This window comes from Anguilla anguilla, chromosome 5 (genome assembly GCF_013347855.1).
Source record: "Anguilla anguilla isolate fAngAng1 chromosome 5, fAngAng1.pri, whole genome shotgun sequence".
NCBI classification, from domain to species: Eukaryota; Metazoa; Chordata; class Actinopteri; order Anguilliformes; family Anguillidae; genus Anguilla; species Anguilla anguilla.
Genome location: NC_049205.1, coordinates 7,110,110 through 7,135,743, shown reverse-complemented (window position 1 = coordinate 7,135,743; position 25,634 = coordinate 7,110,110). Strand labels below are relative to the sequence as shown.

Genomic DNA, 25,634 nt, shown 5'->3' with positions numbered 1-25,634 from the left:
TACAGGCATGCCTAACTGCATACAGGAGTTGGGGGAGATGAGTATGGAGATGCAGATGGAGTCTGAATGGCGTGGCAGCGTGCTTTTCCGACGGCACATTTCCATTTTCATTTGAAAGGCCACGGGCAGGTAGCGTAATGAGCTGGAAGAGAGCGAGGAGGCTGGAGACACTCGCGCACACCCCAGAGAGGGGAGAGAGTCATGCAGTAATCATGGCCGGGTGATCAGAGGTTTTTATGTTTGCTCAACCCCCCCACCCCCGCCCGTCCCCCCCAATATCACTGCATCTCTTAGCGAATGACACAACCCCACCTCCTCCACTCCCCCCCCTCCCCCCCCACCCCCTCACTTTAAATATTAATATCACCCTTGTTAATATTAATCCCGGCTTTTCATCGGAAAAAAGGGATACAGTAGAACGGGACGTGCACAGACTGCATGATAAGCGCGCTCCGTCCTCTGTACCGCACGTGGCCAGGAGATAGAGAGGCGGTCTCGCTGTCAGCAGTGGATCTGGCACCTGCAAGTGAGACCGTCACCCAAACGAGCTCATTTCTCCAGCTCCTTATCCTCGCTGGAATTAGCATGCTAATAATTTCCCACCCAGGGCCCGTTTCTGCTGCAGCACGCAATTAATGTTCCAGATAAGTCCATCCAAGGATGAATCGCGTACACATCAATTTCCACAAAACAGCTTTTCTGCAATTTAATTCAATAACCTGATTTAGGGTCACACACATCCATGCACACACACACACACACACACACAGTCAGAAGACACTACAAATGGATCAGAGACAGTTGTCATATTAAAAGCTGGAACCTGGAACTTCACTGGGTGAAAAAGTTCCAAAATTTTAAAAAACCTGTGCCAGTACCCCCCTGAGGTGGGCAAGACCGAGTCCAGCTCACAAGCTGTTCGCAGGTGTGCTGGACGGTGATCACGGCCGTCTCCCTGGGTGATGCGGCAGACGCCAGGCAGGATGTGTCCCCAGTAGCTGAGGAACTGTCCTTGCAGAGTAGTTCACACACTCACACACACACACACACACACTGGAGTGGCTCAGGGTTAAATTAACAGTGAATTAAAGCGAGTTCAACTCCGGCTCCATAAACTCAATTAAAGCCCGGTCCCCTCCCCCGGCTGGATCGCGGCGCTCCTGCCCTCTCTGTGTGTGGCGGGGCCAGTCGGGCTCTGCTTTCGCCTTAATCTCGGCAACGAATTCCGAGTCAGGGAAGCCAGGTGAGCGAGGTGGCCAATAAGCCGCTTTAATTGGTCAACCGAACGCCGATTAGCAATGGAAACACGTACAGCGGGGGGGGGGGGGGGGGGGGGGGGGGGGGGGACTCCCGATTCAAGAGAGAACGCCACCGTCTTGGAGACTACGGCTGTAATTCACTTTGTGATTTTTAATCACATTTCATTAATAAGGATCCGATAAAGAACATTACTATACGAGAAAATAGACAGAAAAAAAAACACAGATGAAGCTGAGAAGTTAACAGCTGCAGCGACTGCCACTAGACATCAGCTTCCATGCGCTTTGTCATGGGCTTCCTGTAGGTAAGACCCTCACAGTCACTAAATCACTTCAGAACAGCTTCAGTATCCGCTTACAGAAGCACAGCTCATGCTGGCACTAGACCTGCTACTGATTCAGCCATGTTTGCCAGTCAAGAGTACAGAAGCGTCTCACTGGAGATCTGAACCCACAACCCGCCCTCCTGCCATCACAAACACGCCACTACCTCCCCACAACTAGACAGCGGGCTCATCTAAGCAGTATTGCAATGTCTAGCACGTCAATCAAATGAACAGGGCCAGCAGAAACGAGCAGCGTTTTCCTCGATAATCAGCATGTCGATCGAACCAAAAAGACTGTCCACAGTGATATGGATTTAGTCTGTCCTTAACTTTTAAATAAATGTAAACCTAGCCTTTTTTATCTTTGCAGTTTGCAAAGTTAAATTTGGTCATTGCGGAACTTTTCGAAATGGCACCGGCGTAGACAACCGTAGCTGCATTTCAACGTGAACCAAGGATGAGGACAAGCGTTGTCCTGAGATGTGACAGGATTGATCACATGATCCATACTGAGGAACTGAATGCCTCAATGGGCTGAACATCATTTTCCTGTCATTTCTTTTGTCTTCTTGTATTATTATGCTCCTTTGAAACTGGTCCCACGTTGACTTAAAGTCATTGCTTCTAGCTTTTTTTTTTTGGTTTAATTGTATAGAGCTATTTGGAAATCTGTTTCTAAATGGTGCTTTACAAAATGAAGCTGGTTACATGATTGGAGAGGAGTAAAAAAAAAAAAAAAAAAGTTGTTAAATTATAAGTATATTGCTATTATCTGTAATGTCCGTGCACGTAATCGGAATTCCCATAATCAAGTCCCTTCTTTCAGAGCAGGGTAGAGTACCTCTGTCAGTATTTATTTACACTAATGAAGTGGAAAGCAATGCAATCTATATTGTTCAACAAAAAAAATGCTCCATGATTAAGCCCTTTGCTACGGGCAACATAATGCACAAAAGATAACAGGCTTTCCCCTGTTAAGTGTATCCCGGAAGCCAGCGAAGACTGTTATTGAAAAAAAAGGCGGGAAAAAAAAAAAACAGATCTGAAAACGAGACAAGGAAGAGCACCCGCCGCATTAGCCCAGATCTCAGACGCGCGGCGAGAACCCGGTAAACATCCAATCAGCCGCGCGACTCCAGCCGCCGCTCCTTCGCCCGCGTTCTCTTCCGCGCCGCGCCGCACCGATTATCGACCGGCCCTCGCCGTGGAAACCGCGGCGGTGCTGAGCCGCTTTGACGGCGCGAGACTCGCCCGTATCGCGTCGCAGCGCCAGAACGTTTTCGGAACGCCTAAATTACACTATGTAGCCCCATTACCCAAGCCCCGTTACTGGAAATCAGCGGAGAGGAGGCGACGCCGCTTGGTCACAGGTCACGGGGGCGAAACGGGCGCGGGCTGCCCTGGGACACAGCGCTCACACACATCGGAGTATCGGGTACCTTTCAACCCCTGATGCAACAGCGGCTTCGCGGAACAGGAATAAGGGCGCCATCTCATCTCAAAACTTTCCCTTTGTTCGCTTCGGAACGGCCGTGCGTTCACGGTCGGTCACGTGACTGAAGCGACGCATTCGATGACTCAACTCAAAAAAAAAAAACTTTTTTGGGACTTTATTGGGACTTTCGGATTGATGGCTGGAACGCTCGGGAGGCTCGTCTGAATGCGATCGGCTCGTTCTCGCGGTGAAATGATAATTCACGGCCTTAATCAAGACTGATAATTCGGGCTGTGTGACAACAAGAGCAGGGGAAAGCCAGCTCTTTTACTGTGATTAAATTAGTTTAGCAAAATTAATTTAGACGATGATATTAATCAGGTTACGATCACCCCGTTTAGAATTCAAAGCGTTCGTCTGTTTGGCTGAGTTTGAAGCTGAAAACTTTTCTGTTCTCCTTTATCCCCCCCCCCCCCCCCGTTTCTTTAGCTGAACTTCCTGAGGTAATCGAGAAAATGCGGCCGATCACAAGGAGTGTAATCTCGGGCTCTCCTGATCAAAGTGAACGTTTCGTGAAGCCACAGGGTGCGATGTAACAGAGAGAAGAGGTATTTTTTTTAACATAAAAAAGAATAAAACATATCTGCGCCGCCAAGAAATTGAAATACAACGCCCCCCCCCCCCCCCCCCCCCACCCCCCCTGCCCTCCCCTTGATGTGCTTGCCTTAATTCCTCCGGAGTGCACAGCAGGTCCTTGGTACCCTGCTGACAAATTTAGACACTGTCATTGATACTAAACCACCGTGGCCACCTCCCCGTCCCTGGACCACACGCAGAACAGGGGATCCTCAAAGATAATGGGCTAATTAAAGAAGCCCACCCCCCCTCCCCCTTTTGTCTCCAGTGTTTTTACACCAAAAGCAAGAACAGAATGGAAACTGCAGGCCAACGCAGCTGGGCCTAACAACTTACACAGAGATCACAAGAATTTAAAACCAATGAAACACTGCACATAATTACCCCGGCAATGTTCCACGTTGACTCAACTCTGGCAGAGTAGATCATACACTATGAGAGTGGGCCCATTGTTTTCCCCTCCTGGACTGCAAGCGTTAAATGAAGTTCCTTTGATCTGATGTCACGCTGAGAATGTTTATGTGTTTGATTGTGATGTCACGCTGAGAATGTTGATGTGTTTGATTGTGATGTCACACTGAGAATGTTGATGTGCTTGATTGTAGTTTAGAGAACAGAGAAGTGCAGAAGTCACATGATCCATCGTCTCTGCTTGATTCCATTTGGTCACGTAGAACAGTGCTCGCGCACATCACGCTGTGCCCCAGTCTTTCTAAAACAGCCCCCAGATTCCTCATATAAGGCTGGGATGTTCAGCTTTCTCCCATAATGCGCTCATGCTCATTTGGAGATGCATAGCTATTTATATTCTGAATATTCCGTTAAATATTAATTTGCTCATTTTCTGGTGCGTGTTTATGCGGCAGTCACGCTGGCCGGTCGGAGGCGTTCCCCGGATTCTGGAGCGTTCGTCCTTCAGCGGCAGGCCGTGAACGCGCCGGACAGACGCGCAGGCACAGGCGGCGTCCCACAGCACCTGTGATCTTCCAGCGGGGCAATCACGCACAGCTAACCGTGCACCACTGGCACGGACTGACCCTGTTACCCTGCATCAAATAAAACCCTCGCACGCTTCTGTGCACCCACACACACACGTATGTACACAAATGAGCCACGAACAGCCAGACCGACACACGCAAGCAGGCGAACTGGAGCTGATGCACTCCTGCATACAAATAAGATTACACTCTCTCTCTCACTCTCTCTCTTTATCTCTCTCTCTCTCTCGCTCTATCACACACACACAAACACACGCACACATGCAATCAAACACACACGCAGTTCAACTCAAGCAGTTTCCAGGCAGAGGAGAATGTGATGCCAGGAACAATGGGGGGGCGGGGGACTCGGCTGAAACAAAATGGCGGGAAATGGCCGCCAGTTTCCCTTCCACTCAGCCCAGCAGCAGCCTTTCTCTGCGTCTCTGAGCCCTCTCCTGAGTACCGGCCCTGCTGTGAGTATGAGTCTGTGAGGGATGGTCTGCACAGAGGCTGCAGCCGCCCCACGGCCAAAGGTCAGGCACGGGCAGCTGCTCACGCTGCCTGAACTCTGGGACCCCCCTGTCCTCCCAGCCATGGATGAAAGAGCAGAGAAGCGTGTGCAGTTTCCCTCCCTCAAACCCCCTGCCCCCCCCCCCCCCCCCCCGCCCCCCTCTCAGGAGAAAACACACGCATCCTAAAACACTGCACTACAAACCCTACCCCTAACCCAGCCCCCAGAGAAGACACACATCCGAAAACAGTGTGCTACTAACCCTAACCCCACCCCTCTCTAACCCAGTCCCTGTGGGAGATGCACACATCCAAAAACAGTGCACTACTCACCCTGACCCTAATCCTACGCCTGACCCAGTCCCTGGAGAAGATGCACAGATCCAAAAAAACTACTTCATCAAGGATGGGGGTTCTCTGCTGTTTCACTCAGACAGATGATAGGTAGCATTGGGTTTACAGGCCCAAAGACAATCCAACGGCAGAAATAAATAAAATAAAAGTAAACAAGATAATAAAGTGTATCTCCGCACTGCCCTTCACGGCGGGTCACGAATTCTGAAAAATGTTTTTCTTTCCAACTTCTGAGAGCTGCATTTCCCCCCCCCCTCCTCTCCTCCTCCGGGTCTTCGTTCAGCACGTACCGGCGTCCAACCGCTTAATTCAGCTCCACTGAACCTTTCGCCGGCTCTTGTAGCAAGTCCGCTTTCCTTAGCCGCCGCTGGATTGATTCGAGGAGAAATTGAGCTCGGGTTCCCGTTCCCGAGTTCGCCCCCGTTTTTTTTTTTAACGTCTCGCTCCGGCTCAGCCCGGTCCCCCAAGCCCACGCGGTCCGCGTGCTCACTTCCTCCCAGCGCCGGTGGAAAAGAGGTGAACTTTTTTCGGTCGGGTTGGTTTTTTTCGGGAAGGGGGCGGGGGGGGTGTAAAAGTTGTTCCTGGTTCTCCGGCAGTGTGGACGCTCCGGGCCGTTTCCCGGCGGACGTTGGCGGGTCAGCCGTGCGCGTCACCGCTCCTCGTTTTCGAGACGCCGGCGCGCTCGTCCTTCGCTTTTTTTCGGGCGATCGCTCGACTGGACTCGCACGGCCGTGCCGGCGATGCGGACGGGAGAAGGAGCCGCTAAACTCAGAGACCCCGTCTCCATGGCAACGTGCGTCAGCACAAACTAACGAGCTGCTAATTGAACTGAGGTCTGTAAAGGGCACTGCATTACATGCAGCGGGTTGATTGATTTATGGATGGATTTAAATCGATAGATCTAATCGCTGAATGAGTGGAATGAAACCCCTGAACTGTAGACACCCGGTCGCTTCCAAAAGCACCCAAACACACATTTTGGAAGCTCCCACATGATCTTAGTTCCATAATTATTTACAGAACTGGCTAGAACAAGGACAAGAGTTTAAGAAACCCTATGCGAATGCAGTAAAATTCTTACGGTGTGGTATCCTACACTGTGTACAGTGGAGGAGTGAATTCACTGGAGGTGGTGTCAGCCTGGCACTGTCCAGTCCACACTCACGTACAGTCCTAAAGAAAGTGACACCCGGGTTGTGACCCGTTCCTGTGTAAAACCTAAGAGCAGCGATGAGGGACTCCTACACCCCCATACTCCAGCACCCCACAGTGTACCCCTGTAGGTCTGAGCCCTGCTGCTCCCCGGGGCCCTGTGTCCTAGAGGCGATGGAGTCGCTGTGGTGCTGGACTCCACAGCACAAGCACTCATTCATATTCCCCCCGTACAGTGTGCGGGAGATACGGGCCCACATCAAGCAGCTGCTGTGGTATATTGGGGGAGGACGCAGCTAGCATTTTTAATTTTTCGTTCGACAGATCTCTCGCTATCTCTCTCTGTCCCTCTCTCTCTGTCTCTCTCTTGCTCTCCCTCTCTCTCGCCCTCAGATGCACCTCTCCTGTCTCCCCCATCACTGCACCTCTTTCAAAGCAACCACACACTTCAGCGATCATCCATATCTGCCCCGTCCCCTCTCCCGCTAACCACTTCCTGCTTCCTTTTCCCCGACCTCTGACCCCTTCCTGCTCCGAGCTCATGACGGAGATAATGGGACAGTTAGCGGTGACACGTCCTGTTAGCGGAGAGGCGGCGTGATTATGAGGTCGTTCTCTCCAAACTGTCTGCGCTGGCCTCCGCGTGCTTTTTATTTCATTTTTTTTCCCTCTCCCCAGCTCTGAAAAATGAAAAGCTAATCAGGATCATATTAAAAGCAAATAGAAATGCCAGATTGAATTTATTCAGCATCATCTGTGACTCATAACAGCTGGGCAGACAGAGTATGGTATTGAAAATTCTGGGGGTGGGGGGTGGGGTGTGTGTGCTGCAGCAGGGGGTAGGGGGTGGGGGGTGTATGTTACGTCAGGGGGTGGGGGGTGTGTGTTGCGGCTGGGGGGTTGTGGGGGGGGGTGCGGCTGGGGGGGTGGGGGCGTGTGCGGCTGGGGTGGGGGGTGTGTGTTGCGGCTGGGGGGTTGTGAGGGGTGTGCGGCTGGGGTGGGGGGTGTGTATTGTGGCTGGGGGGGGTGGGGGTGGGGGGAGGGTGCGGCTGGGGTGGGGGGTGTGTGTTGCGGCTGGGGGGGGTGGGGGGTGTGTATTGTGGCTGGGGTGGGGTGGGGTGGGGGGAGGGTGCGGCTGGGGTGGGGGGTGTGTATTGTGGCTGGGGAGGGGGGTGAGTGTTGCGGCAGCTGAGTTGTGTTCTGGCTGGAATGGGTGGCGTGTGTTGCGGCTGCAGATATAAGCCCGATAGACTCTCTCACAGGTGAGGAGAGGCCGGTCTCTGTATCGACAACCTTAATTAAGATGAAGCACACAGCACTGTGTTCCAGGCCCAGCTCTCCAAATAAATAAATAAATAAGACCTTTTTGGTAACAGCAAGGTGACATTATAAATTCAATTGAAAAATCATTTTAAAAGTTCCTTTGTGTTTTTAAAAGTGCATACATCATATTTCATGCTGCATATTTTCACCTCGCTTATAGATATTAGCTAAAGGTAAAAAAATAAAAATAAATAAATCATAGGTGTTTATCACAGTGTTTTTTGTTTTGTTCTCTGTACAGATCTTTTGTATCCTGAAATTGCATTTCTCACAGATCGATGCATGATTATTATTGTTTGATCATCACTTCAAAAGGGTACCATTACTATGCAATTCATGGTACATCATAAAACCTTATTGTAACATGCTAGAATTTTCAATACCATACTTTATACAAACCCATATTGACTCCTCTTTTTAATTTGAGCTCTCTGAACATTGTTCCTGCCTCAGGGTTCTGACATATAGGATTCAGTTTTTCATCAGTATGTGCTTCCTGTGACAAAACATTCTGTGATCTCAGATCCAATAGTGTTAATTTCCCTTCCCTTAGTTTGTCGTGATATCACAGATTTTCTGTAGTGTTCTTTTCCTGTCGCTTAATTGTGATGTCACATATTTTTTTCTGTAGTGTTCATTTCCGGTCTCTTAGTTTCCTGTGATGTCAGACCCGATTATGTTCATTTCCTGTCTCTTAATTTCCCGTGATGTCACAGATTTTCTGTTGCGTTTTTCACCTGTCTCTTAAGTTCACTGTGATCCCAGACTCAGATTCTGGAAAGAGTTCATTTCCTGTCTTTCAGTTCGCTCTGAAAAAAGGGACTCATATATCATAAATACGTGTTCCCAGTGACACGGGACACTGCGATACAGAGCTCCGGGGCATGCCCGCGTCATTCGAACCTGTGACCGAGGAAACCCAGCGAGAGGGCTAGGGCTGAAATAGGTACGGGGGACCAGAGGAAGAATAACATGACATGACACTGTCACACTGCATCTCAGTCCTACAGCTCTGCTCGGAGTCCCAGGAAAAAAAAACAGGATTAAAGCTGGGAAGGGGGGGGGGGGGGGGGGGGGGGGGGGGTGGACAAAGACCGCAAATAACACTGTCCCTAAATAAACAATAATAATAATATGTGAGATAATAGTAATGTGATTGCCAAAGGCAGCCACACTAATAATAATAATAATAATACAGATGGTTATAACCACTTTATAAAATAGTAACTGGATGCTTATTGCAGTGTTATATATGTTTTTCTTTTTTTTCCATAAATGCCTCATTAAGTTTCAACTGCTTATCTGAGCTTAAGCCCATCAACGTGTTTCCGGTTTCTAATCATCCGCCTCTGAAGAAAAGCTACAATATTCGAAGCTGTCGGCAAGTGCGTTGCTCCTAAAGATAAGCTTTAAAGCCATTATCTCCCTCATGTAGAAAACCAGAAACAACTATCAAAGCCACCAGCCTTTCAAAAGCAGGAACACAATGGGCTTGGGATCGATAGTAAAGGCAGCCCCCTGCTTTTGTGTGATAGTTCTTCTAAAGCCATTCCCTCAATGCGAACTGAGTTCGAACGGCGAGACAAAAGCAGACTCCACTTAACTACGGAAGGGTCCGCGTGTGACACCATCTCTTTCAGACCGCTGCGGTCTATCCCACAATGCAACGCATCCCCACCAAAGCTCTCTGCTCGGACTGTGTCCAGTCCAAGGAGGGTGAGGCAGGGTGGAGTTTTCCACCCTGGTCACTTGTGTGTTCTGTTTCTGCTCAGCCCCTTGCTTTGAAACAGCCCGTTTTGAATCTTACCCGAGTTTTGAATCAGTCCCTCTTTTGAATCAGTCCATGTTTTGAATCTTACCGCAGTTTTGAATCAGTCCCTCTTTTGAATCAGCCCCTGTTTTGAATCTTACCCCAGTTTTGAATCAGTCCCTCTTTTGAATCAGCCCCTGTTTTGAATCTTACCCCAGTTTTGAATCAGTCCCTCTTTTGAATCAGTTCATGTTTTGAATCAGCCCCTGTTTTTAATCAGCCCTTCTCTTGAATCAGTCTCACTTTTGAGTCAGCCATTGTTTTGAATCAGTCCCCATTTTGAATCAGGCCGAGTTTTGAGTCAGCCCCTGTTTTGAATCAGTCCCTCTTTTGAATCAGTCCCTACGGATTATCCTGCCACTGTGATGTCTGTATTTCCAGCGGAACTCTGTTCAGCTCCGCTCCTCCTCTCATTGTGCCAGAACAGGGCGCTGAGCTTTTATGCTGCTCCATTTCCTGTATAAACCATACAATACCTTTTTATCTTCTTCGCTGGAATAAAATGGATGAAAAAATCCATAAGTCAGATAAGAAAGGAAGACTCAAAAGAAGTATCTTGGATGTGTCTAAAAGTGAAATATTTATTTCTGTGCGGGCAGAGCGATCTCAGACTCTGTAGACAGGCCTGTCTCCTGCTCTGGGTGCAACAGTGATACCAGATATATAAACTTAGGTAAATAATTGTGCAGTAGAAGCACATACACTAACCTAGACAACCTTACATGCACTCACCCACCTGTACACCATACCTCCTCTCCATTCTTTCTCTCTCTCTCTCTCTCTCTCTGCATCTGTCTATAACAATGTACATAGTAATATCTTCACCTGGGTATAACTACTTATGCATTGATAATCTTTATTGTGTGTTGGCTTCAACTTCCTGCTTATAATGTTCAAAGAGATTAGTGTCCAAGGTATCATTTGGCAAAATAATGAATCATTTTCTATGGTTCTATCAACTATGTTTTATTTCCAGTTTTCATAATATAGAGGCACGATGATATGTGACTCCATAGCTGTTTATGTAATTTGGTTGCAGAAATACCACGCTGATAGAATGAATTTAATCAGAGTAATAGCACATGTTAAATGCCACAAAATGAATGGGTCTGTCTCGGAGCTTTGAGGTGCATGTCGTAACGTAGAGAATGTTTAATTTCTCCTGTAACAGGATTTACTTTAGTAATGAATTCATATTCAGAGCCGTGATTTCTTTCAGACTCCATATTCCATCAATAAAGCCTTTGTTTCACAGATTGTTCTCTTCTACGCAAGCGAGATCTGTTTTTGATTTAGTCATCTTTTTTGTTCACCTAGGATTATAGAATATTAAATGGCAGGTGACGTGAGTTTTGGACCATCGCATTGAATAGAACTCGACCAAAAGCACGGCTATCGTTTGCGTAACACTAAGCTTTTCCCTCGCAAAATAGGAATAGAAAGTTACTTCCCAACCCAGAAAACTCACTGGGTGGGAGGGGGGAGAGGGGGTGGTTGCTTGTTTTGTCATTTATTTGAGACTTATAATGGAATTTCAGCTACACAGAAAATCTATTATACCACAAAAGCTTTCAAAGGCAATGCAGTTTTATAAAGTGGCTCCATGCAGCTGCAGTTATAATGTAAAAAGCTAGTGGAGGTGCAGGTGAGTACTGTGATCAATGTCAAAGGAATCAAAACTTTATTTCTCTTGTTTCTTACCCAGTACATACCCAGTTCCAAAAGGCTGCAGTAGATGTGTGCAGGAATGGTGTGTACTAGTCCACAGTGCAATGGGTAATGTGACCTAAACTGGGCGTGTGACTTACAGTAAAGGGTGCAGGTTTGATTCCTAGGTAGCATAAGGCTGTAGCAGTCTTGCACAAATATCAGTAAAAATCCAACTGTCTAAATTCATACTATGGAAAAATACAAGAAGTCACCAAGGTAAGAGTGTCTGGCAAATGCTAGAAAATGTAATATCCAGTCTTGCACATCCATAGCTAACAAGGTGCAGAGGGTCAATTGTCAAGTGTGACAATCTGGGTTTGCTACTCAGTCTTGGTTTCACAAACGTTTGAGTCTTTGAGTGACATCTGTGTGACAACAAGCGAAAGACCACACCGCACTGCTTAGCTTGAGACCTGACAGAACTAGCATTCACTCCTGTTCGGTGAAGACAAGCCTTCGATCGAACATGCAACATGTACTGCAAAAAAATAAATAAAAAGGCACTGGTCACCATGCTGGTGTGAACGCACACTGTTACCGTGTCGCAGATGCAAACCTTAAATCTGACCCCCCCCCCGAAAACTCAAAAGCAAATGAAAAGTGGGAAAAGGTCGATGAGAGGATGGTCACACGCATGAATGTGTGTGCGGTGACAGCCCTGCAGAGGCAGAGTGCGGGGGGCTTCGTATTCAAGGGGGGGTTGGGCGGGGGGAGGGTTAATTTCCATATCCACAGCGCCCCTCCTCTCGCAGCGAAGCCGGGGGGGGGGGGGGGGCGAAGCCCAGTGGAAATGTGGGAAATTGAACGAGAGCTCGGCGGAAACGACAGCGGCCCGAACGCGGGCGCTAACAAAGACGAGAACCTCGGGGGGGACTCGTGCCTCACCATGGAGGAGGGACATGACGCAAAGCATCATGGGCTTGAAAGAAATTTGACCCCCCCCCCACTCCCAAAAAAAAAACACACACATGGGGGGATATCGAAAGAGCAATCAGTCACCGCTTAAGCAGATGTAAGCACATTTGTTGCCACCGTAGGATGGATCCCACCTTATGGATCATTCATGAACATGCATGCTGGGATTTTGCTCCCAGAGGGTTGACCTCAAGTCAAGTGACATCATACGTTATGCAACGTTGGAGGAAACAGCATTTTGCGTAGCCTGTTATGTCATCCTTCGTAAAGCACTGCCTTTGCATACAAGTCATCTATAACAATGCTAACATTACGTTAATGTAGGCAGGCTTTGTGTGTTCTGTATGAAAGCCCTGTACTGAATCAGCACACTTCCTTTGCAGCAGACCGGGCCATAGAATGTGGATGAGAATAGGCCATTTCCTCTTGTGTGGTGAGGAAGGACAGATCAGGCAGACTATAAATTGCCGAAGAAGATGTCAACTGTCAACAGGACTCCACAGCCCACGCTAGTCCAGTCAGAGCTCGATTCCGATTGGCACGAGTCACTGCACTAAGGACAAGTACTTTCCCTGGACTTGCTGCCAAGCAAATATATTAGAACCAGATGTTCAGTGTTTGGCAAGCTTTATTTAAAACATGGAAAATGCACAAGCAATTACACTAACAGCCTCTGTAATATTACCTTATTTAGATAGGTGTGTGTGTGGTTATGAGGTCTTTATACAAAACATAATGTAACATCCACTGATACCTAGACAGTGAGATGGCATCAGGAAAAGTCTGTGTTTTTTAAAATCTTCTGCTCAAGAAGAATAAAATCTTTCCTTTCAAAGTCTCTTTGCATCACAGCCAGTACGCCTGAAGCACTGGGGACCTTCTGAATCACCTATCTCAGTCTGTTCTTCAATGTTTCATTAACCTTCGTTTATCTTCAGTATCTCTAGATAATCATGATTTTCCTACTGACAAATGCCTATTTGACAGCCTTGTCAGGGACAGTCAGGAAATAAATATGTCATTATTGCTGTATTCAGATGCTTATGAAATAATATTGTCCCTGCTATATAAATTGACTAAATCAATAAGACAAAAGAATTAAAAACTTTGATTCAGTCAGCTACGGGCTGCCTACCCCGATAATTATATATTAAATATGAATATGAGGGTTTCAGTAGTTTTCACAATGATTCACTGGCAGAAGCAATATATAAATAAATACATAAATACATAAATACAATAAACTCATTGAGTACCGCTGCTTTGTACATGTGTATCATTCTTCTGAACACTTTCATGATCTTCTTGCAATAGCCTGATTAAGAAAAAAATGTTTCATGTGTCCTTTCATTCCTAAAGCTCAGTTCAGTTTAAAAATAATGAAACCCAACATGAAAAGTATCTGAGCTCAAGGACACAGAGAAAGAGAACTTGACCCACCCCCACCCTACAGCATCACACAGTACCCACTCCCACTCTACAGCCTCTCATAATACCCACTCCCACCCTACAGCATCACACAGTACCCACTCCCACTCTACAGCCTCTCATAATACCCACTCCCACTCTACAGCATCACACACTACCCACTCCCACTCTACAGCCTCTCATAATACCCACTCCCACTCTACAGCCTCTCATAGTACCCACTCCCACTCTACAGCCTCACACACTACCCACTCCCACCCTACAGCATCACACACTACCCACTCCCACTCTACAGCCTCTCATAATACCCACTCCCACTCTACAGCATCACACACTACCCACTCCCACTCTACAGCCTCTCATAATACCCACTCCCACTCCACAGACTCAAACATTACCCACTCCCACTCTACAGCCTCTCATAATACCCACTCCCACTCTACAGCATCACACATTACCCACTCCCACCCTACAGCCTCTAATAATACCCACTCCCACTCTACAGCCTCTCATAATACCCACTCCCACTCTACAGCCTCTCATAATACCCACTCCCACTCTACAGCATCACACAGTACCCACTCCCACTCTACAGCCTCTCATAATACCCACTCCCACTCTACATCATCACACAGTACCCACACCCCCTTCACAGCTGCTCACAGTACCCACTCCCACTCCACAGACTCAAACATTACCACTCCCACTCTACAGTCACTCGAGGTATCCACTTCCACACCACAGTCTATCACAGTACCCACTCCCACTCCACAGACTCACACAGCACCCACTCCCAACTCCGACTCCACAGACTCACACAGTACCCACTCTAATGTGCCCAAGTGCCAGGTGTAAGATGTGCTCTGCTTTAAAGCCGAGTTTGAGATGCTCCTCCTTGCTTGTGTGGTCCCAGTCTGCGGGACAAAGCCCCGCTGTTGTGTGCGTCCCTCTGTATTAATGTTTTGCTCCGTTGCCCAAGCCCCCATCCTCCCCCCCTGAGAGCTCAGCACCACTCGGTGGCCCAGTCAGTGTTCAGTACACACAAAGTCACAGCATTATCTGCCACAGCGGAGAGAAAGCCTTCGGTCTGAAAAGGAATCCTGTCCCTCCGAGTCCTACTTGAGTTCTGCGTCTTTCTCCCACTCCCCCTCGTATGGCGGGGACACACGTCACGGTCTATTGAGCCGCACAATCACTGAGGCCCGATAGCGCTTTCAGGAGCCTTGGACGGAGGCGGCTTCACTTGCTCGTAAACACGGCTGAGGCTGACTGTTAATCGGTCAACGGGATGTTCAATTGTCTTCCTGAAGCCATGGAAACGTCCAGAGAGATCGCGGGTTTGTTCTCAAGCTCTCTCCCTACAGCCCTCAGTGTTCCTCAGAGACCTTGTAAACGGCTCTAGGAGGCCTCTTTCCTCTCTCCCCGCTCACCTATACATGACCCAGAGCTTCCACGATCTCAGCTTTGACAACGTACTGATCTTTTCATTCACTGACCATTCAAATCAATCCGCGATCGATAGATCGGCATATAAATATCCAGGAGACAGCAGAGACTTAGAGCCGTAATGGAGGCCGTCCATCTGCTGTAATGCATCTGAGACAGGCCAGGGGAATGTGTGCAGAGCGCAGGTGTCAGGGGGGAGATAAGCTCAGTGTACATACCACTCTGAGAATCCTGGTGCCTCTCAGCCATGTCTTTGCTCTTCGGCTAATTGTCTCCTCTCAGCATATTAATCCTGGAACAAGAAGAGCCAAAAAACAAAGTTTTCACAGATTAGTCTTTGATCTTTCAAAGGATAAAGTGACCAAGCAGGAGTCTTTTAAAACATTTTTTTTTTACAGGTGGATTTAAAGGCATTGGAAGTGCATATAAAATGCAATTGTAAGAGTTGGGAGGAACATAGTTCTACATCAGAACAGTACATATAAGCAATGCCCCAACAAAGGTTTGCAAACCTTTCAGCCATTATCTAAGTCTTAACCTGTGAGAACACTTGGTTTCCTATGAAACTTTTACCAACCAAGCTGAATGCTTAAACATATTAATGTACAAAGTATTTATTAGGAAGTATTCATAATTTCTCCTTAATTTGGCTCACAAGTGCACAGTTCAAATTTGTGATTTTCATCACAAACACACTGGCAAGTTCAGGCGTATCTAAAATGAACTCTTTAAAGGGTGCATTGATGCATAAAAACAGTTTCATTTTAAGCCACAGTAGCAGCATACAAGATGAACTTAGACCTAAATCCATTTAACAATCAGTAAAATGCATCTGAACAAAAAACTAAACTAAAGATCAAACACTTAAATTTGTTTTTGAATCAGGTTAAGGACAAGGCCCTGATGTCATACTGAACACCCTGCTACCTGCAAAGAGAAGGTCATAGGGGCTGGACACCAAGCTGTAGATCACCGACACATTGCTTTTCTGTCTATAAATTTAATTAGACGCATAACCTGAGCACAATTTGTAACAATAAATCTTTTTCTTTTTTTAAAACGCTTTTAAAAGTAACATTAAAGAGATAATCAATCACAACAGCTAAAATAGTAATAAAAAAATATATGTTGCTTTTGTACAAATGCTTCTCTAACTGTAGAGTCACAGAGAAACACTTCAGCAAATTATTGTGATGCTGTTCTATTTGTACTGTCCACATTAATTCCCAAATTAATTTTCGCAATGGTCTCCAACTCAAGAGGAAAAATGCTATGCTGAATTCCCCAGGCCAATTATCACCTTATTTGCCCACCAAATATGCTGCACTGTCTGCTGCCCAGCACTTGGCTGCCTTCTTGTGATTCCTTATTAGTCTAGCCTGCCATGTTAGCACGTTAGCACGTTAGCGGCGCAGAGAGGTGGCAACGTGCTAAAAAGGCACCTGTCAGGCAGATCGGAGGGGGATTGGAGGTGAGAGCGGCGTGATGCCTGGCCTCAGAGACGAGGTGAGACGGGGTACAGCGGGGGGGGGGGGGGGGGGGGGGGGGGACAGGAACAGAGGGCACCCTGCGATTCGGTTAGCGGCGGTGGGTTGAGAAGTACAGACGGGCCGCCACGGGGGTGACCCTGAGGCATCTGCAAGGGCTCACGTAGAACCCGCCGGTCTCCGAGGGTAACAGACGGCACCCAGACACAGACTGTGGGACGGTTATGGTTACGGTCCTGGTTATGGTTATACACTTTGTTGTACGTCGCTCTGGATAAGAGCGTCTGCCAAATGCCTGTAATGTAATGTAATGTAATGGATGCACTGTCTGAATGCACGGGGGGTTGCTGATAGCCCCCCCCCTCCCCCCCCACTGAAAGGCTCACAGGGACAGCTGTTTACTCCTGAAGGCATCTCTCCATCAGACATTACAGGCGATTTCAGTAAGCGAATCCTCAAAGCCACGCCCACTGGCAGATGACAGGCATGATGCCCAAAAAGCCAGGGGCTTGTGTCCAGGGGCCCGGCCGGGAGAGGGGGCCCCAAAGCAGGGCGGGGCCGTGTTCCCTTTCAGAGGGGAGCGGGCTCAAATGAACAAATGTGCCCTAATCAGCAACAAGCCTGCAGCAGATCCCTCATTTTCCCTCTTTAAGAAACGGAGACATGGCCAGGATGCCCTTAAATCTCTCTTTCTGTCTGTATCTCTCTCTCTCTCTCTCCATCCCACTCTCTCTTTCTCTCTGCCTCTCTTTCTCTCTCTCTCTCGCTCCATCCCACTCTCTCTCTCTCTCTCGCTCCATCCCTCTCTCTCTCTCTCTCTCTCAGGCAGTGTTGAGTGCTGAGTCCAGCCCAGCCCACCTCCGATAAAGCTGGGTACATGTTCTCTTTTTTTTTTCTTTTTTTTTTTTACTGCACTGCAGATAAGGTTCAGTATCCTACTGTAAAACAGAGGAGCTGTCTGGGCCTCCTTCAGACGCCACCTGCCTGTCACCACCGTAACGATCAATCAAATTTAATGATGTTTACCGCCCTTAAAGAAGAGTGAGTGCCTTTGTGTGCATATCTCTGAGCACGTGTGTGTGTGTGTGTGTGAGAGAGAGAGACAGAGAGAGAGGTAGAGAGAGAGAGTTTGCATTCTTGTACGTTTCTCCAGAGACCCGCCAGATTGTCTAACACATGATGAACTCAAGCAAACCCTCCCGTACATCAATTATGCATAATTGTGCCCCGCCGGGAAGTTGGAAAACCGCGCAAACGTGGGCAAGCGCGGAGCCGCCGCGTGCTTAGCAACGTCTTCGCCCTTGAGCACAGTCGGCGCGACAAAGGGGAAAAAAAAAAAAAAAACCCTCCATTGTGGCAATTTGGACGGCGTTCTCTGAAAACGACCGCGCGAAGAAGAAGCAATGACGCGAGTTGGAGCGCAAGCACGCGCAAAGACTACAGGTGCTTTTGTTCCCTTTTTTTTATCGCGGTTGTAAAGGCTGTGATGGGCGCCTGTCCCTTTAAAACGCACTGTTCGAGAAGATAGAGAGAGGACGGAGTGCTTTAATGACACAGGAATGCTTTCTGTTAGTATAGACTGTAACGCCTGTCTGTCCCTTTAAAACACACTGTTTGAGGAGACAGAGGGAGGAGAGAGTGCTTTAATGACATAGCAGTGTTCTGTGTTTGTAAACGCTGTAACGGCTGTCTGTCCCTTTAAAACACACAGTTTGAGGAGACAGAGGGAGGAGAGAGTGCTTTAATGACATAGCAGTGTTCTGTGTTTGTAAACGCTGTAACGGCTGTCTGTCCCTTTAAAACACACAGTTTGAGGAGGCAGAGAGGGGAGAGGGTACTTCAATGACACAGGAGGGCTCTGTGTTTAGCCCTACCAGCTCAGATGAGAATAACAGTGCTTCTTTTAAAAGCAGACCCGGATCACCCCCGTATACCGCATGTAGGCATGTGCGGGAGCGTGTGCGGTAGCCTGTGTGATAGCGTGTGCGGTAGTATGTGCGGGAGCGTGTGCAGTACCAGGTGTGGGAGCATGTGCAGTAGTGTGTGCAGGAGTGTGTGTGTGTGTGATAGCATGTGCGGTAGCGTGTGCAGGAGCCTGTGTGATAGCATGTGCGGAAGCGTGTGCAGTACCATGTGAGGTAGCATGTGCAAGAGCGTGTGCGGTAGCGTTAGCAGAAGCACGTGGCGGGAGCGCGTGCCGCTGCCTCACGCCCGTCACAGTGCACACGGGCTGTCTGTACTCTTCAAGGTCGTTTCTCCATGAGCCACCGTGCAAGATGAACAGAAACAGGACTGCAGCCAGGTCTCCACTGCTGGAGCCTCCGTTCGGTCCACACCCAATCAAACGACAGGACTGCAGCCAGGTCTCCACTGCTGGAGCCTCCGTTCGGTCCACACCCAATCAAACGACAGGACTGCAGCCAGGTCTCCGTTGCTGGAGCCTCCGTTCGGTCCACACCCAATCACACGACAGGACTGCAGCCAGGTCTCCGCTGCTGGAGCCTCCGTTCGGTCCACACCCAATCACACGACAGGACTGTAGCCAGGTCTCCGCTGCTGGAGCCTCCGTTCGGTCCGCACCCAATCACACGACAGGACTGCAGCCAGGTCTCCACTGCTGGAGCCTCTGTTCGGTCCCTCTCTGTCACACGCTCTCACACACAAGCATCTGCTTTTCATCTCCACCAGTATAATATCTTTAGTCACTCCAGAGGTGCATGTTATGTACACATAGCGTTATTTTAAGGATGGCTTTGATTTTACTCTATGGTTCCAGACTTGAGTGAAACCCTAGCTGTTTGCATCAATGAGTATTTTGTACACCATTTTTGTTGGTGTTTCTTGTCTCAGGGGGATTGCTAGAAGCCTCAAGCCCGGCATACATGGAGAACTAGTGTCACACAGCAGACAGGGAAGAAGCACCGATTTCTTCCACTTCCATTAGCAGGGTTTAAATCTCCTATATCCACGACAACCTCGGAACCTTTTAGACAGGATGGGAGGGAATTCACGGGGTGGTGCTGAGGGTTAGAGAGAGAGAAAGAGAGGGAAAGAGAAAGAGAGAGAGAGAGAAGCTCGTGGTAACAGACGAGAAGTCACAGATGAATCACATCGCTCCGCCAATTAAGGGGCTGAAAGCTTTTCCCTCCAGGAAAGGACTCTGCCATTTAAGTCATCGTTGACCTTCATCAAAGCCCACAGCGAGCGGCTATCAGACTGTGTGAGATATCAGTATAACGGCAGATTAAGATTCATTTCCCAGCTAGCGTGCAGTGGCCTGGGACCTTCGCACCGCTGTCGATACTTCCATCAGCTTTTCCCCAGAGATTCAGGATTGTTCTGTGATTGGCTGTTGCCTGGTCATGCTCAGTCCGTGATTGGCTGTAGTATCATCATGCTCTGGCATTCTCGGTCATCCTGAAATTCTTCAGTTATTTCACTTATGAAGATTGGCTGTTAACATACATCATGCCTGGATTCTGCCATTTACGACCTTGTAATCTTCCTAAAATGGCTCCTCTTGTTTTCTCAAGAGTTCTCAAAAAAAAAAGAATGCTCCAGAATTACAGCAAATGACAGTTTTGTAACAAAAGCTTCAAATCCAATTAAAAAGTAAATAGAAAAATGAAATAAAAATAAATAACAATTCTGCCAATTACGTAAGAAATAAGCGGTTACCAAAGATAAAACTTGTCTTCGTCGCTATTTGAGGTACAAATTAATTCCAGTTTTAATACTTTCTTCACAAACATTTCAGCAAGTTCACACCATAAAATAGTCAGTTCAAAGTGACTCTGATAGCGTGAATGTGACAAAGTCTGATAGAGTTTAATTAATATGGTGTAGCAATCACCAAAATCCACTCCTTGAGCTATACTGGCGCAAAAAATCCTCATTTATATGTGTAAGTCACAGATAAGAACAAGTGATTGGAACTGGGGTAAGAAACGGATGATATAATTTCTGATAGTTCGCGTTTTCCTTTGTATTTTATCTTAATCCATTAATCAAATATCTTAGCTATTATTCAAAAGAATAAATATTTACATAAAAACCAATTACTGTCCTCACGCACAGATAAAATGTATTAATAAATATGAGTAATTAACATGCGGCCTGTTCGCATGCTGTGAACGTGGCAGCATCAGAACTTCTCCACTTTTTCCCACTTTTTTCCAAAGCCTGATGGGAAGGATTCAGAGACAGAGGCACGTGAGCACACACGGAGCGCGTCCAGCCGAATTACCCAGAATCCTCCAGCAGCGCCAATAGCGCACGCTTGACGGGTGTTAGAAAGAAAAAAAAAAAAAAAAAAACCCTCCGGAACGTTCCGCAGCATGTGCGCCGCACTAAAACGCGAAATGAACCCATTGGAGAACGACGCCGCGCCGCGCACACGCGTTAGCGGAGAGTGATGGCGGGGGCGTTGGCCGTGCCAGCATTGCGCTCGCTCAGAGCAGAGTCCCCCCCCCCCCCCCCCCCGGCACCCCGCCAGACGCGCTAAATTGTTTACGAGGGCATTCGCGCGCCGCGTGCATTACTGCAGGGCCCGCGCAGCGGCGTGCACGCATGATTATCCTAAATCAAACTGCTTAAGTGAAAATGTGCTGTCATTTGTGTAAATTGCCCCCTGTCTGTTATTTATTTATTTATTTTTGTCTTTCTTTTTTCCCTTCGGGGGCGTAATGCGTATGCATGTGGGCCGCGGCGATGCGATCGCGCTGCACGCGTCTGTTATTTTCAGTGCTGAGCGCGTGAGTACGGATGCGTAACCAAGGTTACCGCGTTAGCTTATTAAGGCTAACAAGCTTCAGGTTACGGTGATGTCACCCAGTGGGCCAGTGGAGGCAATAATAATAATAATAATAATAATAATAATAATAATCTTATACTCCAGCCACTGGACACACATGGTGCCATTGTACAGATGTCCTAAGCATCAGTCAAAGACCTGAGCCATCCATTTAAAAGTAGACCCCGATACTGCCTACCATCACACACTCTCTCTGTCCTTCTGACACATTAAAAGCCTCTGATGGAAAATTATCCACAGCGTGTTTTCTGTGGGCTCGGTAATGAGTCCGTTTTAGGTCCGGGAGACGATTCCCTGGTTCTGCCACTGGCAGGCTCACAGAAACAAAGCTGGTGTGAAGCTCATTAAACTCGCTAAACTTCTCAAATTTGAAATGTAATATTAGAGCAGATTTGCATATCTCAGAGAGAGCGTTTTCCATCGCTGAATTATAAACCCGTATTGTGCTCCTCCGCTTCAAAGTCCCACTCAAATTAAATGCCTGTTAGCTTTAGGAGTGATGAACCTTGAAAGAATGTGTCTGTCTGTGTGACTTGTCTGGGGTGATGTGCTGAAGTGTGTCACTTCATCTTTGGTCCTTTGGTACTCCGGTAGACCACTGTGTTAAACGGGCCTTCTGTTCACCCCAAATGCTCATATAGAATGTTCATACGGTAAGCACTTAAGCGGTGTGTTCATAAGGTAAACGTTCGTACGGCATGTTCATATGATAAACTCCATATGGTATGTTCACACGGTAAACACTCATAGGGTATGTTCATACAGTAAACGTTCATATGGTGTCTTCATACAGTAAACGCTTATTCGGTGTGTTCACTTCCACAGCGATGAACCAGAGATGCCCCAAATGATGCTACTGCAACAGGCAGGAGCAGCATGTGAAAAGAGAGATGAGCAGATAGAGGTGAGCAGCAGCCTTTACAGCCTGCCTGTCCACATTACATCAACACTAAACATCGATAAGCGTCTGTCCTCAGCTTTAGCCTGGATTCAATCAACCCTTGTCCTTATTTTTCACCTGGATTCAATCAGGATTTAGCCAACATTTTTTTTCTTCATTATTCACCTTGTTGGGTTGTCTATGGGCAAAATGGGGGCCCAAATGCGGTACGTGGCGATGCCCTCCACGCCCACCACGCCCGCGCAGGTGAGCAGCCCTCTGTTTCGAACAGAGGAGAGGAGAGCGCGTCCGCACCCCGCGCACGCCCGGCGACGGAGCGCGCGTCACAGCGGCGAACCTGAGCGTGCCGTCCCGACCGCGCGAGAGGGAGGAGAGAGAGGCTTCGGTTCGTGGGTTTATGGGGGCTCTCCGATCGCCGTGGTTCAACTAGCACGCAATTTCCCACGGCAACCCTAACTGCAATATCTTGCGAGAGGAGCAGGCGAAGCTTCACTTTGGCGGTACATCCGTAAGGCGTCTACCAGGGACCGCCATCAATCTGGGACTCGCACGCATTGTTATTGCATAATTAGCCTTTAGTAACCCTACATAAAGTTTTGACAGATATGCGCTGGCGTTCGCTGTGCTGTGGGTCTGATGGCGTTTCAAAGGGTTGCTGGTTAATCTAGCATGTGTGTAATAAACAGTTATGCGAATATCTGAAGAAGAATACTACTATTGCTCACAGAAAGTGAGTGTTGTAAGGGCGTTTCCAAAGAATAAATATGCTGGTGTGGTTCATGATAGCAGGGACGCTTATCTCTGGATGTCTAATGGTTTAGTGAGTGAAGCGGTATGCTATTGGCACTGCATATGCAGTAACTGTAAAAAAAAATAAAAAAATAAAAAATCCAGTTTAAAAATAATCTTTGCGGTCATCTTTATGATCTGACAGAGGTGACCTCTGAGATCCAGGCTCTACAGCTCTGACAGAAATAACCGTAACTATGCTGGCTATCTGTCTTTTTTTTTCCTTGTGTGAAATTTAATTGCACAAGATTACATCGATTCGAAAAGTACCAATCGGCTGGAAGAATATTGTTATAGGGAACCACCACTGGCAAAAAATAAATACATTTAAAAAATGAACCAAAAGAAAATATCTCATTTGTTCTCTGTTCCAGAATGACTTATTTCGTTGATGTCATACATTTTAAACAGGCTGAGGCCGTGTGTTTGTAGACAGGATGGGATGATGCAGTATGGGATTGCTCGCTCGTTAGCACCAAACGCTAGCCTTTCTGAAGGAGCTTTGGCTCATCTCCCCATCCGAGGCTGTGATTTTTAACGGTCGCAGATTCGATTTGAAAACCGAGGCGTTCGGATGAATGCAGACACATTAATGCAAATCACCGACAAAGAAAACCCCACAGCCCGGAATACCACAAACAGCCACGGGTGTAGATTTGCATTAATGTGTTTACATTCAACCTGAATGGCTTGATTTCGAATTAAATCGGAGGTTTAAAATGACACCCCCTGGACAGTGAGAGCAGGCGTCTGCCCCCTTTAAAATGAGAGGCCTTTGAGCCAGTGCCAATCGACCCAAAGTGCATTGCTTCTTTGTTTTTAAAAAGCAATAATTTTTTTTTTTTATCACAAACGACAAAAAAGTAAGAGATTTTACAACACAAAATACATTCGAGATATTCTTAATTTATCCGTATCTACGTTATTGTTTATTTATTTATTCTCTTTTTTTTGTCTCACCCAGCGGAGGTTCTACTTAAAATGATTTCCCGATCAGGCCGAGACTATTTCCAGCTGTAGGGCCGGTGGAGGAGCTATACAAAATGAGGTTTTTTTTTGTGTTTTTGTTGGCTATCTCCGCTCCGCAGCGGCGCGGCGTAAGTCCAATTCACCGTCTAAATGTCAGAAGGCACCCCGCGGCAGGAATCTGGTTACGAGCGCTCAAAACTGTATTCATACTAAAAAAAAAAAAAAAAAAAAAAAAACCTGCACATATCGGGCTTTCAAAACAAAACTGTTTAGTATCGATCGTCATTTGTTTCATTTTCATTTAGAAAGAAGGCCGTGCCTTAGAAAAAAAAGAAAAAAAAAGAAATCGATGCGTCTCGGAGGCCTTCGTCACAGGTGCTGCGGCAGGGGCCACGCAGGGGCCAGGAAGAGATTTGCGCGAGACAATCCGGCCGAAGATATATAAATTATTATTGATCCCCCGCCGACACGTTCAAGTGCGGAATGACGAACAAGAAAACCCTCGCCATCTCGTGTTAGTCTCATGATTCTGCGCTATAAAATATCGTGTCATTTTTATGGCCGGCCGCGACGGTAAATCTTACGAAATGTCCTCAAATCCAAATCTTTCATTGCTTTTCATTATAAGAGAGGCACACTTAATGGCATGCACTCAATAAGTGCTTTTATTTCCTGGCGATGCTTTATGTCAGAATTCACAGTGTGACATGAAAGGTGTCAAATGAACTGTGGCTTAATCAAAGGAAAACACTTTGCAGCTGCTTTAGCTGACAGGAATAATAGACTTTGGGTTGTACTAACTAACTAACGAACAGATCAGGGGAGGGATCACACTACACATGCCATACTGCTGTACTTTTTTCTCGTTTTTATCATTGGAAATGGTGGTTATATCAATTATTATATTGTACCTGATGACATTATTACCCTGGGGGCTAATTACACACTGGATGACATTATTACCCAGGAGGCTAATCACACACTTGATGTCATTATTACATAGGGTGGTAATCTCACACTGGATGCAAATATTACCCAGGAGGCTAATCACACACTGGATGTCATTATTACCCAGAGGGCTACTCACACACCGGATGTCATTATTACGCAGGTGGGTAATGGCTCACTGGATGTCTTTATTACCCAGAGGGCTATTCACACACTGGATGTCATTATTATGCAGGTGGGTCATCACACACTGAACGACATTATTACACTGGTGGGTAATCATACACTGAATGTCATTATTATTATTACGCAGATGGGTAATGGTATGCAGGTTGTCATTATTACACTGGTGGGTAATGGTGCTCAGGTTGTCATTATTACACAGGTTGTCATTATTACGCAAGTTGTCATTATTACGCAGGTGGGTAATGGTGCGCAGGTTG

General features: G+C 47.2%; 1 protein-coding gene across 5 annotated transcripts in view; it reads right to left on the bottom strand.

The window, feature by feature from the left end:
* Positions 1-25,634, bottom strand: part of lingo2b (leucine rich repeat and Ig domain containing 2b) — a 265,280-nt gene that overhangs the window by 87,571 nt on the left and 152,075 nt on the right. For all 5 annotated transcript variants that reach the window (XM_035420060.1, XM_035420061.1, XM_035420063.1 and 2 more), the window contains one exon: positions 15,503-15,576. The gene's annotated coding sequence lies outside the window, so the exon portion shown is untranslated. The remainder of the gene's footprint in view (positions 1-15,502; positions 15,577-25,634) is intronic.